The sequence below is a fragment of the Balaenoptera ricei genome, chromosome X (genome assembly GCF_028023285.1).
Source record: "Balaenoptera ricei isolate mBalRic1 chromosome X, mBalRic1.hap2, whole genome shotgun sequence".
In the NCBI taxonomy this organism is placed as follows: domain Eukaryota; kingdom Metazoa; phylum Chordata; class Mammalia; order Artiodactyla; family Balaenopteridae; genus Balaenoptera; species Balaenoptera ricei.
In genome coordinates this window covers 101,138,914-101,151,517 of record NC_082660.1, presented here as the reverse complement: position 1 = coordinate 101,151,517, position 12,604 = coordinate 101,138,914, and positions in this window count along the sequence as shown.

Below are 12,604 nucleotides of genomic sequence, written 5' to 3'. Positions count from 1 at the left end.
ATAAAACTTTCTCACACAATAGCCTCCAGTTGGATTCTCACAACACCTCTGTACGGAAGGGCATTATTGTCATTTCATTTTATAGATGAGGAAACTGAGGTTTGAGAAGTGATTTTCCCAAGCTGGATAAAATCTAAGCCTTCATCCTCTTATCATAATTGTCTCTACTAAATATTATCTCATTTGAGAATTACATATCCAGATCTCTTATAAAGTTATGACCCATAGCTACTGAGATGTCAATATAGATGACCAGTGTCACTTTACATGTAGTTCAACCCTCAAGAGACTCAAATACCCTTCAGGCACTTTTCATGTAATTCAGATTCATGAACAACAGGTGGCAGTAAGACCCTTGGGTAAGTGGTTTGAATGATCAAATTTAAACTGTTAGGTATGCTTACCTTAGACTACAACAAAAATTGTGGATTTCTAGGACTTTACATTTTAGAAAAAATATTACACTTTGCTGGTCTATTTTATTTTAAGTAGTATCTTCAGATATGCTTAAAGATCAGGCACACAAAATCATTTAAAGAAAATGAAATATATCTATATATATAATTTCTTGTCTTTTGAAATAATCCCTGTTATCAACTACAGTTTAACTAAAGCTTGGTGTTATTCTCAGACATAATTAGAATTTTCCATTTTACTTCACTCTAAATCTTTATTTTTAAATCAAATTTCCTTCCTGACTAGTACAGGGCTTCAGGATTTCTCTTTGCCTTACCAACAAAAGAGTTATGGGCTCTTTTTCTCAGGTGGAAACAGCTTTTATTCTTTTGCACTTTCTAAGATTTCAGGGAAAGAACTTCTTGAATGAGAAAAGAGTAGGCAAGACAGTTTCTCCTTTTGAGTTTCCTATCTCTATCTTTTCTGCTTCTCAGCAGAAAATCAAACAATGTGTTATTACTGAAAGCACAGAGCCCCATAGCTTTTCTTACTATAAGAATGAGGTAAATTTTCAATCTAGGCCTAAAAATATACTGTTTTAGCCTGTTAGGGCTGCTATAACAAAATACCATAGATGGGTAGCTTATAAACAACAGACATTTATTTTTCACAGTTCTGTAGGCCGGGAAGTCCAAGATCAAGGCATCAGCGGATTCTGAGTCTAGTGAAGACCTACTTCCTGGCTCATAGGCATCCAACAAAACATCCACAGACATTAGGCTGTGTCCTCACAGGGCAGAAGGGGCTAGAGAGCTCTATGGGGGTCTCCTTTATAAGAACACTAATCCCATTCATGAGGGTTTCACTGTCATGACCTAATGATCTCCCAAACTCCCCACCTCCTAATATTGTCACATTGGGCATTAGGTTTCAATATTTGGAGGGACACAAATACTCAGTCTATGGAAGACAGCAACATCCGTCCTCCTAGCAGATATTTCCAATGGTAACTAACCTCTGGCTTAGTGTAACTTAAAATTTACATGTGATGAGTTTCCTTAGCAAATCTCTAACTACCTGCAACATCCACATATTACCTTCTGCCACAGATGGGGTCTTTTTCTTTTCCAAGCTAAGTGATACAAACTCAAGGTCACACCAAAACAACAAATCAAAAACCCCACACGTTTAAGTGTTTTTTATAAAGAGATATTCAATGGCTGCATCACAGATATACTGGCACATCATAGTAAACAACGTCCAGGTTGTCACCAACCTTAATGATGAGGCCGTCTAGACTTGCCACTCTGCTAGGAATTGTGAGAACTCAGGAGAAATGTAAGCCACAATTCCTGTTTCAGGAGGTTTACAATTCACTTGAGATGAGATTCCTAAATGAAGCGTATCTATAATATAAATATAATGTATACATGAAGTACCTATTCAAAATAGGGATTGCAGATAGTATGAAGCATAGTGGATTATGGTAGACAGGCAGGTCTCATAGAGAAGAACTTAAAAGTTGGATAGGTTTTACATGAGCGTGTATTGATACAAGAGGCAGGAATTGTTCAGGTGGAATGAATAAGGCTCACAAAGGCAGAGAGGTGAGAACTTGGTAGGATTGCAGGTCAGAATAGGGACTTGCCTGGATAAAGCAGAAATCAGGATGGAGAAATATAGCCAAGTTATATCATGTATGGTCTTAAAGGCAGAGAGTTTAGAAAAGATGTTTGGCTTATAATACTTTTCACTGTCCCAGTATGCAGACTGGGCTCTCGAAGTAAGAATGAAGGCTTAGGTCAGAGAAGGTCTGCAATTAGGATTCGTTACAGAGAAGAAGCCAGGTGTGGGGAACTGAAGAGAGTCAATCCATGAGAAGAGGAGAAAAAGGAGGGACCATGACCTTGAGCCAAGGAGAAGAAACAGAAAGCCATCAGCACGAATAGCAGCCCAAAAAGAGTTGGAGAAGGATGGTGAGTTCTGTTTGGTATGGTTAGTCTCAGAGGATGATAGATACATGCACAGAGGAGACAACTGAAGATGCTGTTTCAGGTGGGGAAGAGAGTTAAAGGAAAAGTATTATTGCCTCTTGGAGCAATTGAGCACAGCCCATCAATAACATCAGAGTGCCCAGGTCCAATGCGGCGCCTTCTATTGTTCCTCCAAATGTTCAATGCCATTTATCTTCCGCTCCCACGGACCATGCATTTAATGGCTGTCACATCATTTGGGAAACTTGACTGCAACACTGTCATTTCATGGGCAGCAGTAAGAAGGCTTATACCAAAGTCCTTGCAGAAGACAATTTTAAGATAAGATATGCACTTGTCATACCTTCAGTGAGCATCTATCAGCTTCATCATAGGCTGCACATAGAGAATTATTTTCTAATCCTTAACACTCTGGTTTCCCCATGCTGCTTCTCCTGAGTGGATTGAGACATGCAAATTAAGCTTAGTTTATTTGATTACATTTATGTAATCACCCCACTGTCCATAAAGTGACAGGTGAAACAAAAAGTATTTTCCAAATTGGTCAGCTTGCCTAAGACCATTGAGAACTAGAGAAAGAGTCAAGCTATAAAATATCTTCTTGCAGTAAGGAGAGCCATGTTCATAAAACATGTTGATTTCTTTCCCTTTACAGAGCTATATGCAATATAACCTGTAAAAAATAGATCAGAGGTTCCTGTCATATTCAAGGCACTGGTCCAGAAACCAGCAAACAAAACCTCAGCAAGATATCTTAAATCCTCTTTACCAGCTGAGGCAGTTGGTTATAAATGAAAAATTAAAGGAAACAGTATCTTCAAGGTCACCAAAGAGGCTGCTCTGCCCCTTATCCCAAGGGTTGTAGGTAGGATATAGTCTTTTAAGAGTACGGACTTCAGGGGCTTCCCTTGGTGGCGCAGTGGTTTAGAATCCGCCTGCCAATGAAGGGGACACGGGTTCGAGCCCTGGTCCGGGAAGACCCCACATGCCGCAGAGCAACTAAGCCCCTGCACCACAACTACTGAGCCTGCACTCTAGAGCCCACGAGCCACAACTTCTGAGCCAGCGTGCCACAACTACTGAAGCCTGCACGCCTAGAGCCCACGCTCCACAACAAGAGAAGCCACCGCAATGAGAAGCCCACGCACCGCAGCGAGGAGTAACCCCCGCTCGCCACAACTAGAGAAAGCCCGTGCGCAGCAACGAAGACACAACACAGCCAAAAATGAAAATAAATAAATTAATTTAAAAAAAAAAACGAGTATGGACTTCATAGTTTGACTGCCAGGGTTCAAATCCCAGATCTGCAGTTTAATAGCTCTGTGACCTTGAGTGAGTTATGTCAGCTGTCTGAACTTCAGTCTTATAAGATGGAGATAATAACAATATTTAGCTCATAAAGAGGATTAAATGAATCAACGTATTTAAAACATGTCATGATATCTGACATATAGTAAGTGTTCCATAGATGTTATGATTACAATAATTTCCATTTTTTCCAGCCATATGGCTTTTTGTCATCACTTTTATGGGTATTAGCAGGTACCTAGAATTCTAACGCTTATAATTACTAAGAACTTTTATTAATACAAAATACATTCACTTAAAGACGCAGATGTAGAGAATGGACTTGAGGACATGGTGAGGGGGAAGGGTAAACTGGGACGAAGTGAGAGAGTGGCATGGACTTATATATCCTACCAAATGTAAAATAGATAGCTAGTGGGAAGCAGCCGCATAGCACAGGGAGATCAGCTCGGTGCTTTGTGACCACCAAGAGGGGTGGGATAGGGAGGGTGGGAGGGAGGGAGACACAAGAGGGAAGAGATATGGGGATATATGTATATGTATAGCTGATTCACTTTATTATAAAGCAGAAGCCAACACACCATTGTAAAGCAATTATACTCCAATAAAGATGTTTAAAAAAATACATTCACTTATACCCTTGTACCAAATGTAGCAGATGCTATCATGCCTATACTTCTTTACTCTTACCACTTCAGAGCATGCTACCCTACCCCAACTCCCTACTGCCAGCACCTGCATTTCTTTCACTGAGGATTTTCTCTGGATAGTGAAGCCCACTTTACCAACCTGTGTGTCAGGTAGGACGTACCAAGGTGTTAACAGCCCTCAACCAAAGACTGACAGGAGTTGGTGTCACCTCACCCCTCAGGTGGGATCACTCTGAAGCAGATGTCTTACACTGCCTCCCAGACTTTCCCCTCAAGGCTGAAGCCCTAGTCACTCTCTGTGGTAGCTAGTTTGATAATGCTACCTTTAATCCCTGCTTTCTTCCCTTCCTTGTTTCACTGCCCCATTCTTCTATTCTCAAACAAACTACTTATACTTGAATCCTTGCTTAGCTTGGGAAGCCCAAACTAAGATCTTCTCATAAACCTGTGAGATAGGTAAGGGTAGACATCATAATTTTGCAGTAGGTAAACTGAGTTGTGGGTCATGTGGGTATTTAATGGAAGAGCTGGGCCTGGAACCAAGTCTCTTGTTACCATATATATTCTTTTTCTGTTACCAGAGTATATATCATAGCTTTTTCCAGCTGTGCACAAACAGACTAATAATGTCAGTAATCCCCCATTATCCTTCTCCTCATTGCATATCAGTTGATCTCCCAAAAGTAAGCCTGGACAAGGCAAGAAAGGGTCACGTTCCAACCGACTGATATCATTGAACTTTTCCATGTGTGAAATGAATATTTATCAGTTTGTTCTTTAAGTGTCTGATCTTAACTAGCCATCTACCTAATGAAAATAGAATTATCTGTCAGAGTCTGGAAATGGATTGTTCTAGTTCATCAAAGAGTCTAGCTAATAAAGAAGTTGTGAATTAGCTGAAACTGATTTTTTAGAGTAACATTTAGCACAGTTGTCACATTGAATGCAAATTAAGCTTCCTTTGATGATCTAGAAGGAAATTGGGGAACCAACGTTGCCCCAGGATCATGTGTGTACATATCAATACATATGAATTCTCATTACATTGGAAGACCTACAAAAGAGCTGGGTGCTGACGGTTCCTCAGTGGATGCACCACTGGGTAATAAGGATTTATTTATGTGATGTGCCCTCTTTTCTGGGCCGTGTCTATGTTCTGTATCTCCTACCCAAAAGGGAAGTACCCTATAACCCTGGATTCTATAACCGAGGCTAGTTAGACTGAGCATCTGCTAGATGTAGAGCACAAGAAGGTTCTGTACATTGGGGTCTCTTATTTGGAGAGCCTCTTTCATTAATGGCCATCTGGTCCCCCATAAAGGATTGTAATTAGGGAAGCAGTGTATGAGCAGATACATCAGTGAAAACCTTGCCTGTGCTTGCCTTCCCTCCAGGATACTCAGTACTCAGGTGAATGGCAAGGTCACATTGGGCTATTTTTATTTTTCATAAAAAATGATTTGGGTCTAGAGGTTGGGATAAAATAAATCACTGATCCAATTAAGTGGCAGACACAGGACTTACTAACATCTGAATGCTCCTTACCGAATGTGATTCAGCACAGATCTGCTGTTTTCATTGCCCCTGTTTTTTCCAGTTGATTTTAAGCTCTGCGTGACAGTAATAGAGGCTCCCTGCAGCTTTGGGATAGATAAAAGAACTGAACAAGCCCCTTGGCTTTGTCAAAAGGATCTGCACATGTCTTTTTCACTACAAACATAAGTGAAAACTCCTATCACAGTTATTCCTTAAGAGAATAATAAAAGGAGTATTCTTCATCCAATCTCCCAAAGAGGAGTTGCCGAGTTAGAAGTCATCTCTGTTGCAATGTTCAAACCTATGTTTGTGATCAAACCAGAAGTTTGTCTTTTCATGCAAAAGTAAACAATAAAAGGGGCTCTACCCTGACCCTTGCTGTCTACCTTAACTCCTGCATCTGCAGGACCCATGGGTTAAAGCCTTCAGAGTCCTGGGCATTAGGTATAAGGTGTTCATGAGATCAGAAACTGAGGTTGTGAGAATGAGGTACAACCCAATGATATGCTTAAATTATGGACCTCAGCTATGGCTTTAATATATTTCTCTGAAAGGTGCAATAATAGGGGTATCCTTTTAGAACACTGGAGTGCAACAGGAAGCACACTGTCAACTACCTCCTGGCTTTGTAGTAACTTGAATGTTACTGTAAAAAGTGACCCTTCACCTTTCCCAACCACACCTTACAACCTCAGCAACATCACTTACCTATAACGCAGCTAAGAACCAGGAACAAAACAAAGAGGATACCTGAGCATCATATCCATGCATTTTAAAGTGTGTGCTTCCCTCAAGGCGAACCTAGATAGGATTTGATTCAGAATCTATACACCTGTATTTTTCGTATAATTCTAACCAAGTTTGGATATCTCCGATCCTACCAAAGATTAGGAACATCATGTCAAATGCTAGACAGTGGATGTTAAAACAAAGACAAGAGAATACTTAGAGCAAGGGGACAGAGAGGAAAAAAAACTAGGAAAAAGCTGACAAAATAATTCTCTGCAGTCTGGGAACATTTAGTGTTGGAGCAAATATTCTTATAGCCTGTAATAGGCCCTGAGGGTATCACTGGATACAGCACAGTGAGAAGATGAAAATCATAGCACGGACCCTGAATCATCGAGAAAAGATGAAATTATATTCAATATATTCTGCTTAAGGAGGCAAGGAAGTGTGCAATACACATTAGAAAACGTTTTATCCAAAATGATTAAATTAAAATCATTGCCATGCAAAGAGGTAACTTTGAACTCCAGAAAACTCTGCTATCCAGAAAGATCCTTTTTTAAGAGCTCCATGTGTTGTGGTTTCACTCTATATCATTCTGACCTCATCTTTTACAGCCTTGGTCACCTCTTGGTGAAAGATGATGATTTTGCATCTTACGCTCCTTTCTGCAGTGGAAAAATACATGTTCCTAGTTTTGCCAAGTTTTACAACTCTTGGAAAGAAAGGGGGATCTTTATTTTTAATTGCATATTTTGTATGCTTCTAAGGGGTCATAAAGTGTCCTCATTTTTATATTAGCAGTGAATTTCCAGTAAAAACTCTGGTGCAAATATAGATACCCCCCTCCAAAGTAAAAGCAAATTACCCACAATGCATCTTTGCAGTAGAATGTTCATCCAATTAGATTGCAAGGCAATTAGTATGATTACTCATCTGTATACTCAGTACTTAGTTTCCATTTTGCCTGCAGCAACTGCAGCTTTGACAATTTATCTGACAGGTCCACAACCTACATTTCTGAAAATGCCAAAGAAACGGAAGCTACCTGTATTTGTAAGGTATAGTTCAGAGATTTTGGAAAAGGGTGAGAATACTGGGCCCAGAGCAGAGGGAGAGAGAATTGAGATGGAGAGGAAATTGTATGGCTGAATTCTAAGAGCTACTATCGTGACTGAAAAAGTACCTCTAAGGGAGGGCAATACTGCAGGAAAGATTTAGGGGGAAAAATGATAAGGTCAAGATGGCAAAAGAAAGTTGGCATGAATTTCCCAGTAAGTAAAAAGGTCAGATTCCAGAGGAAGTAGCCAGTGCAAGCCAGATAAAGCAAATCCGATTCTTTTTTTTTTTTCTTAGACTTTGGTGGCAGGGGTGGGGAGGGGAATTAGAGAAGCAACAGGAGTAGCCTTTGAGGGATCTCAGCCTTCAGTATTAAGGAGTCCAGACTAGGAAAGGTAGGTGAACTGCAGAAAGTGGTAAGTATGGACTGAGAGAAAAGGACCACTAAGGTAAACCTAGATACCAGAGGTATTATGTAGCATGGTGGGAATCTTTTCCCACCACCCATCAACATTCAAATACCCATGGGTGTCCACTAGGCCTAAGTCTAAGCAAGAAGTCCTATGTGGGGAAGACATACAGAGGTCAGGGTTCTTTTTAAGGCTCTCTGGAGAGAAGTGTCTTAAGCCAAGCTTCCAGGACAAGCCCTGGGTTCAGTGACCCAGTTAAAACTTTGTCGGTGAGAGTGACATCAGCAAATTGTCAGGGTAGGCAGCTCCAAACTCCTGTCCCTTCTCAGAAACATTGAAAATCAGCAGAAAGTCATAATCAACTTTGTCAGAAATCTGGAAAACACTCAAAGATTTACAGAAACCAAGAAAGCACTGAATCAAGAAAAAAAATCAACTTCCATATGGTAAGAAAGCTATGTGGCATTTTTACCTGCCCTTGTTCCACCCCCTCCCTAGCTCAGCAGTGGTTTTGAAGACAGCAACTCCCATTTCTTGTGTGAGACCCTAATCCCTGGTTCTAGACGGAGCAGAGCAGACCTTATCTAAGGCTTATTATGTTTATCTGTTCTAAACTGTCTATGGGCTTCCTGAAAGGACTGATGCAAGGCACTCATCTCTGTTTCACCTAACTCAGAAATCACTTAGGACAGTAAAATGGTGGACTTTGCCCAAAAACACTGTAAGGCAAATGAAAACCCTGCACACACCTGGGGCAAAAGATTGTGGTTTGACAAACAATAGACTGCCTAAAGCCTGAAAGGATATTTGGGGAGAGAAATTTTTTTGGAAAGTACGACATTCAAAAGCACCCATGTATACTGGGGAATCTAGAAAGCCATACACATTCCCAGAGTGGGACACATGTTCAGAAAAGACCTAAGAAGACCCTAAGTTTTCACCTCTGGCCGATCTCTGAGCTCAGTGTAAGCAGGAAGTGAAGGCTAAGCCAGAGTTATAAACAGTCTAGCTAAGTTTTGAAAGAGTGTCCCAGCATAGAACCAATCTGCAAAGACTGGGAAAGGTGGATTTTTGGCTTTTTTAACTATTGGGGTGTGTGCCTGTGTGTGTGTGTGTGTGTGTATTCTGGAGTTAAAGGAAATCTCTGTCGAAACATTAGTTGAACACTAACTGAAGGAACAGAGACTTCACTGAATGCACATGACAAGGAATACAGTCTTTGCAAAAATAGTTTGGAAAAGTAATTAAACAAATGGACAACTACAGCCTTCCACAGTCAAAAAGAGCAAATCCTAGAGAAGGGGAATAATTTGGTTTCTAGAGATGCATAACATTATAATATTCAATGTCTAATTTTCAACAAAAAGTTACAGGGTACACAAAGAAACAGGAAAGTATGGCCCATTCACAGGAGGAAAGAAGTAGACAGAAACCACCTCTGAGGGAATCTATTGTTAAGAGATAAAATCATAGTTCTAAGCTCCTACATTAAAAAAAAGAAAAACCTCAAATCAATAACATAAATTTATGCCTTAAAGAACTAGAGAAATAAGAGCAAAGTAAATGCCTATCTGGCAGAGAAAAGGAAATAATAATGATTAGAGTAGAGATAAACAAAATAGAGAACAGAAAAATAACAGAATCAAAGAGCCCAAAAGTTGGTTCTTTGAAAAGAAGAACAATATTGACAAACCTTTAGGTAGACCGACAAAGAAAAAAATGAAAAAATACAAAGAACTAAAATCAGAAATGAAAATGGGGACATCACTACCAACCTTATGGAAATAACAAGGATTATTAGAGAATGCCATGAACAACTATATCACAGCAAATAAAATGACCTGGATGAAATGGACAAATTCCTAGAAACTTACAAATTACCAAAACTGACTGAAGAAAAAATAGAAATTCTGAACAGTAAATATATTGAATGTGTAATAAAGCAAAACAAAGCAAAACATCTCAGCAAAGAAAAATTGAGGACCTGATGGCTTCACTGGTGAACTCTGCCAAACATTTAGAGAGTAATTAACACTAATTCAAACTTCTCAAAAAAAAAAATAGGAGAAAGCTCTCTAACTCATTGTATGAGGCTAGCATTACTCTGATAAAGACATCACAAGAAAACTACAGAACAATATATCTTATGAATATACATTCAAATATCCTCAACAAAATACTAGCCAATTGAATACACAGCATATTAAAAGGATTATATACGATGACCAGGTGGGATTTATCCCAGAAATGCAAGAACGATTCAACATAAGAAAATCCATCAGTGTAAAACATAACTTAAAAGAAAGAAGGAGAAAAACCACATCATCATCTCAACTGACGCAGAAAAGCTAATAAAGAAATTAAGCAAAATGTCAGGATGCAAAATGTCAGGATGCAAAATCAACAAACACCAACAATGAAGAATCCAAAAAGGAAATTATTTAAATAACTCCATTTACCATATTGGTCAAGAGAATAAAATATCCAGGAATAAATTTACCCAAGGAGGTGAAAGACATATACTGAAAACTTTTAAAAATGCTGAAAGAAATTAAAAGAAACCTCAATAAACGGGAAGACATTCTATACGTTCTGTGTTCATGGTTTACAAGATTTAATATTGTTAATATGTCAATTCTGCCTTAAAGGGATATACAGATTCAATGCAATCTCTATCAAAATTCCAGAAGCCTTTTTTTTTTTTTTTGCAGAAATGGAAAAGCCAATTCTCAAGGTCATGTGGATTTGCAAGGGGTCCTAAATAGCCAAAACAATCTTGAAAAGGAAGAACAAAGTTAGAGGACTCACACTTCTGATTTCAAAACTCCCTACAAAGCTACAGTAATCAATACAGCATGTCACTGGCATAAGAACTAACATACAAATCAATGGAATAGAATTAAGAGTCCAGAATAGACCATGTAGACTTCAAGATCAAGATGGAAGAATAGGAGGATGCTGGGCTCACCTCCCCTCACGAACACATGAAGATTACAATTATGTGTAGAGTGACTCTCGCTGAAATAGACCTGACGAGCAGGCTGGCTTTTCTAAACCAAGGCTGTGAAGAAAGATCCACATGGAGTCTGGTAGGAAGGGAGAAGTTATCTGGTCGGGGCCCACACCCCTAGTGGGGGACCCAGAAGAGGAAGGGGATATCACAGACTCAAGCTTCCTCCCTGCAGAGCAAGAGATTCAAGCCATATATTGGGCACCCCAGTCCTGGGGTCCAACACTGGGAAACAACCACCCTTATCAGGTTTGCAAACCAGTGGGGCTTATTGGAGGCTGTAAGAAACTGAAACTCCACTCTTGAGTACACACACAACTTGCACACTCCCAGTCACAGCACAGAGGCAGCAGATTAAAAACTGTCTGAGGGGCTTCCCTGGTGGCGCAGTGGTTGAGAATCTGCCTGCCAATGCAGGGGACACGGGTTCGAGCCCTGGTCTGGGAAGATCCCACATGCCGCGGAGCAACTGGGCCCGTGAGCCACAATTACTGAGCCTGCGTGTCTGGAGCCTGTGCTCCGCAACAAGAGAGGCCACGATAGTGAAAGGCCCGCGCACCACGATGAAGAGTGGCCCCCGCTTGCCACAACTAGAGAAAGCCCTCGCACAGAAACGAAGACCCAACACAGCCATAAATTAATTAATTAATTAATTTTTTTAAAAAACTGTCTGGGGTTCTGCTCAGTTTGCCAGGACTGCCCCAGCATACCAACAGCCTGCACCAGGCTCCTGCTCCAGCCCCTTTTGCTCTGGCAATTCTCCCCATGAAGGAGAAGGCTGCTATTGCCAATGAGAGTGTCCACCCTTGAAGGGAATAGAGCCATCTAGGACCCTAACCCTGCCTCTGACCAGGGTGGAAGCAGCCACTGCCAGCACCTGAATCAGTGCCCTCACTTGGATGGAGCAAAACTAGCTCCAGGGCGAAGACCGCCATCTCCAGAGCACAAGTCCCTGCACACACTCAGGAGGGAGCAAAACCAGCTCAGTAGTGTGGCACCAACCCCTCTGGCCCTGGCCCAGCCTCTAACGAAAGCATGCATACCATGGAATAAAAGTGAAACCAGCACACAGAAATGCAGCCCCAAGCCCTCAGGTCCCAGCCATGCCCCAAACCAATGTGGAGACTTCCATCTTACCCTGGATAAACCCAGCTCCCTTAGGGCTCCTGCTCCAGACGCTCAGGCCCAGACAGCCACTGAGCATAGGAGAAGCCCCAGCTTGTACTTGGCTTTGACTCTAGCCCCTCAAACTCCAGCACTATCTCACACTGAGGCAGTGGCTGCCAGCACACCCCAGGGGGAAGACACAGCCTGTGCTCACTTCAGATCCAGCTCTCCCACCAAAGCCACTGGGCACATGCAGACTGCGTAGAGATGCTCCCACACAATGACACACCTTCAAGACCAGGATAGGTAACTGTTTCACCTAAATTCATAGAGACAGAGAAAGTTAAACAAAATGAGAAGACAGAGGAATATGTTTCAAACGAAATAACAAGAAAAAAACTTTAA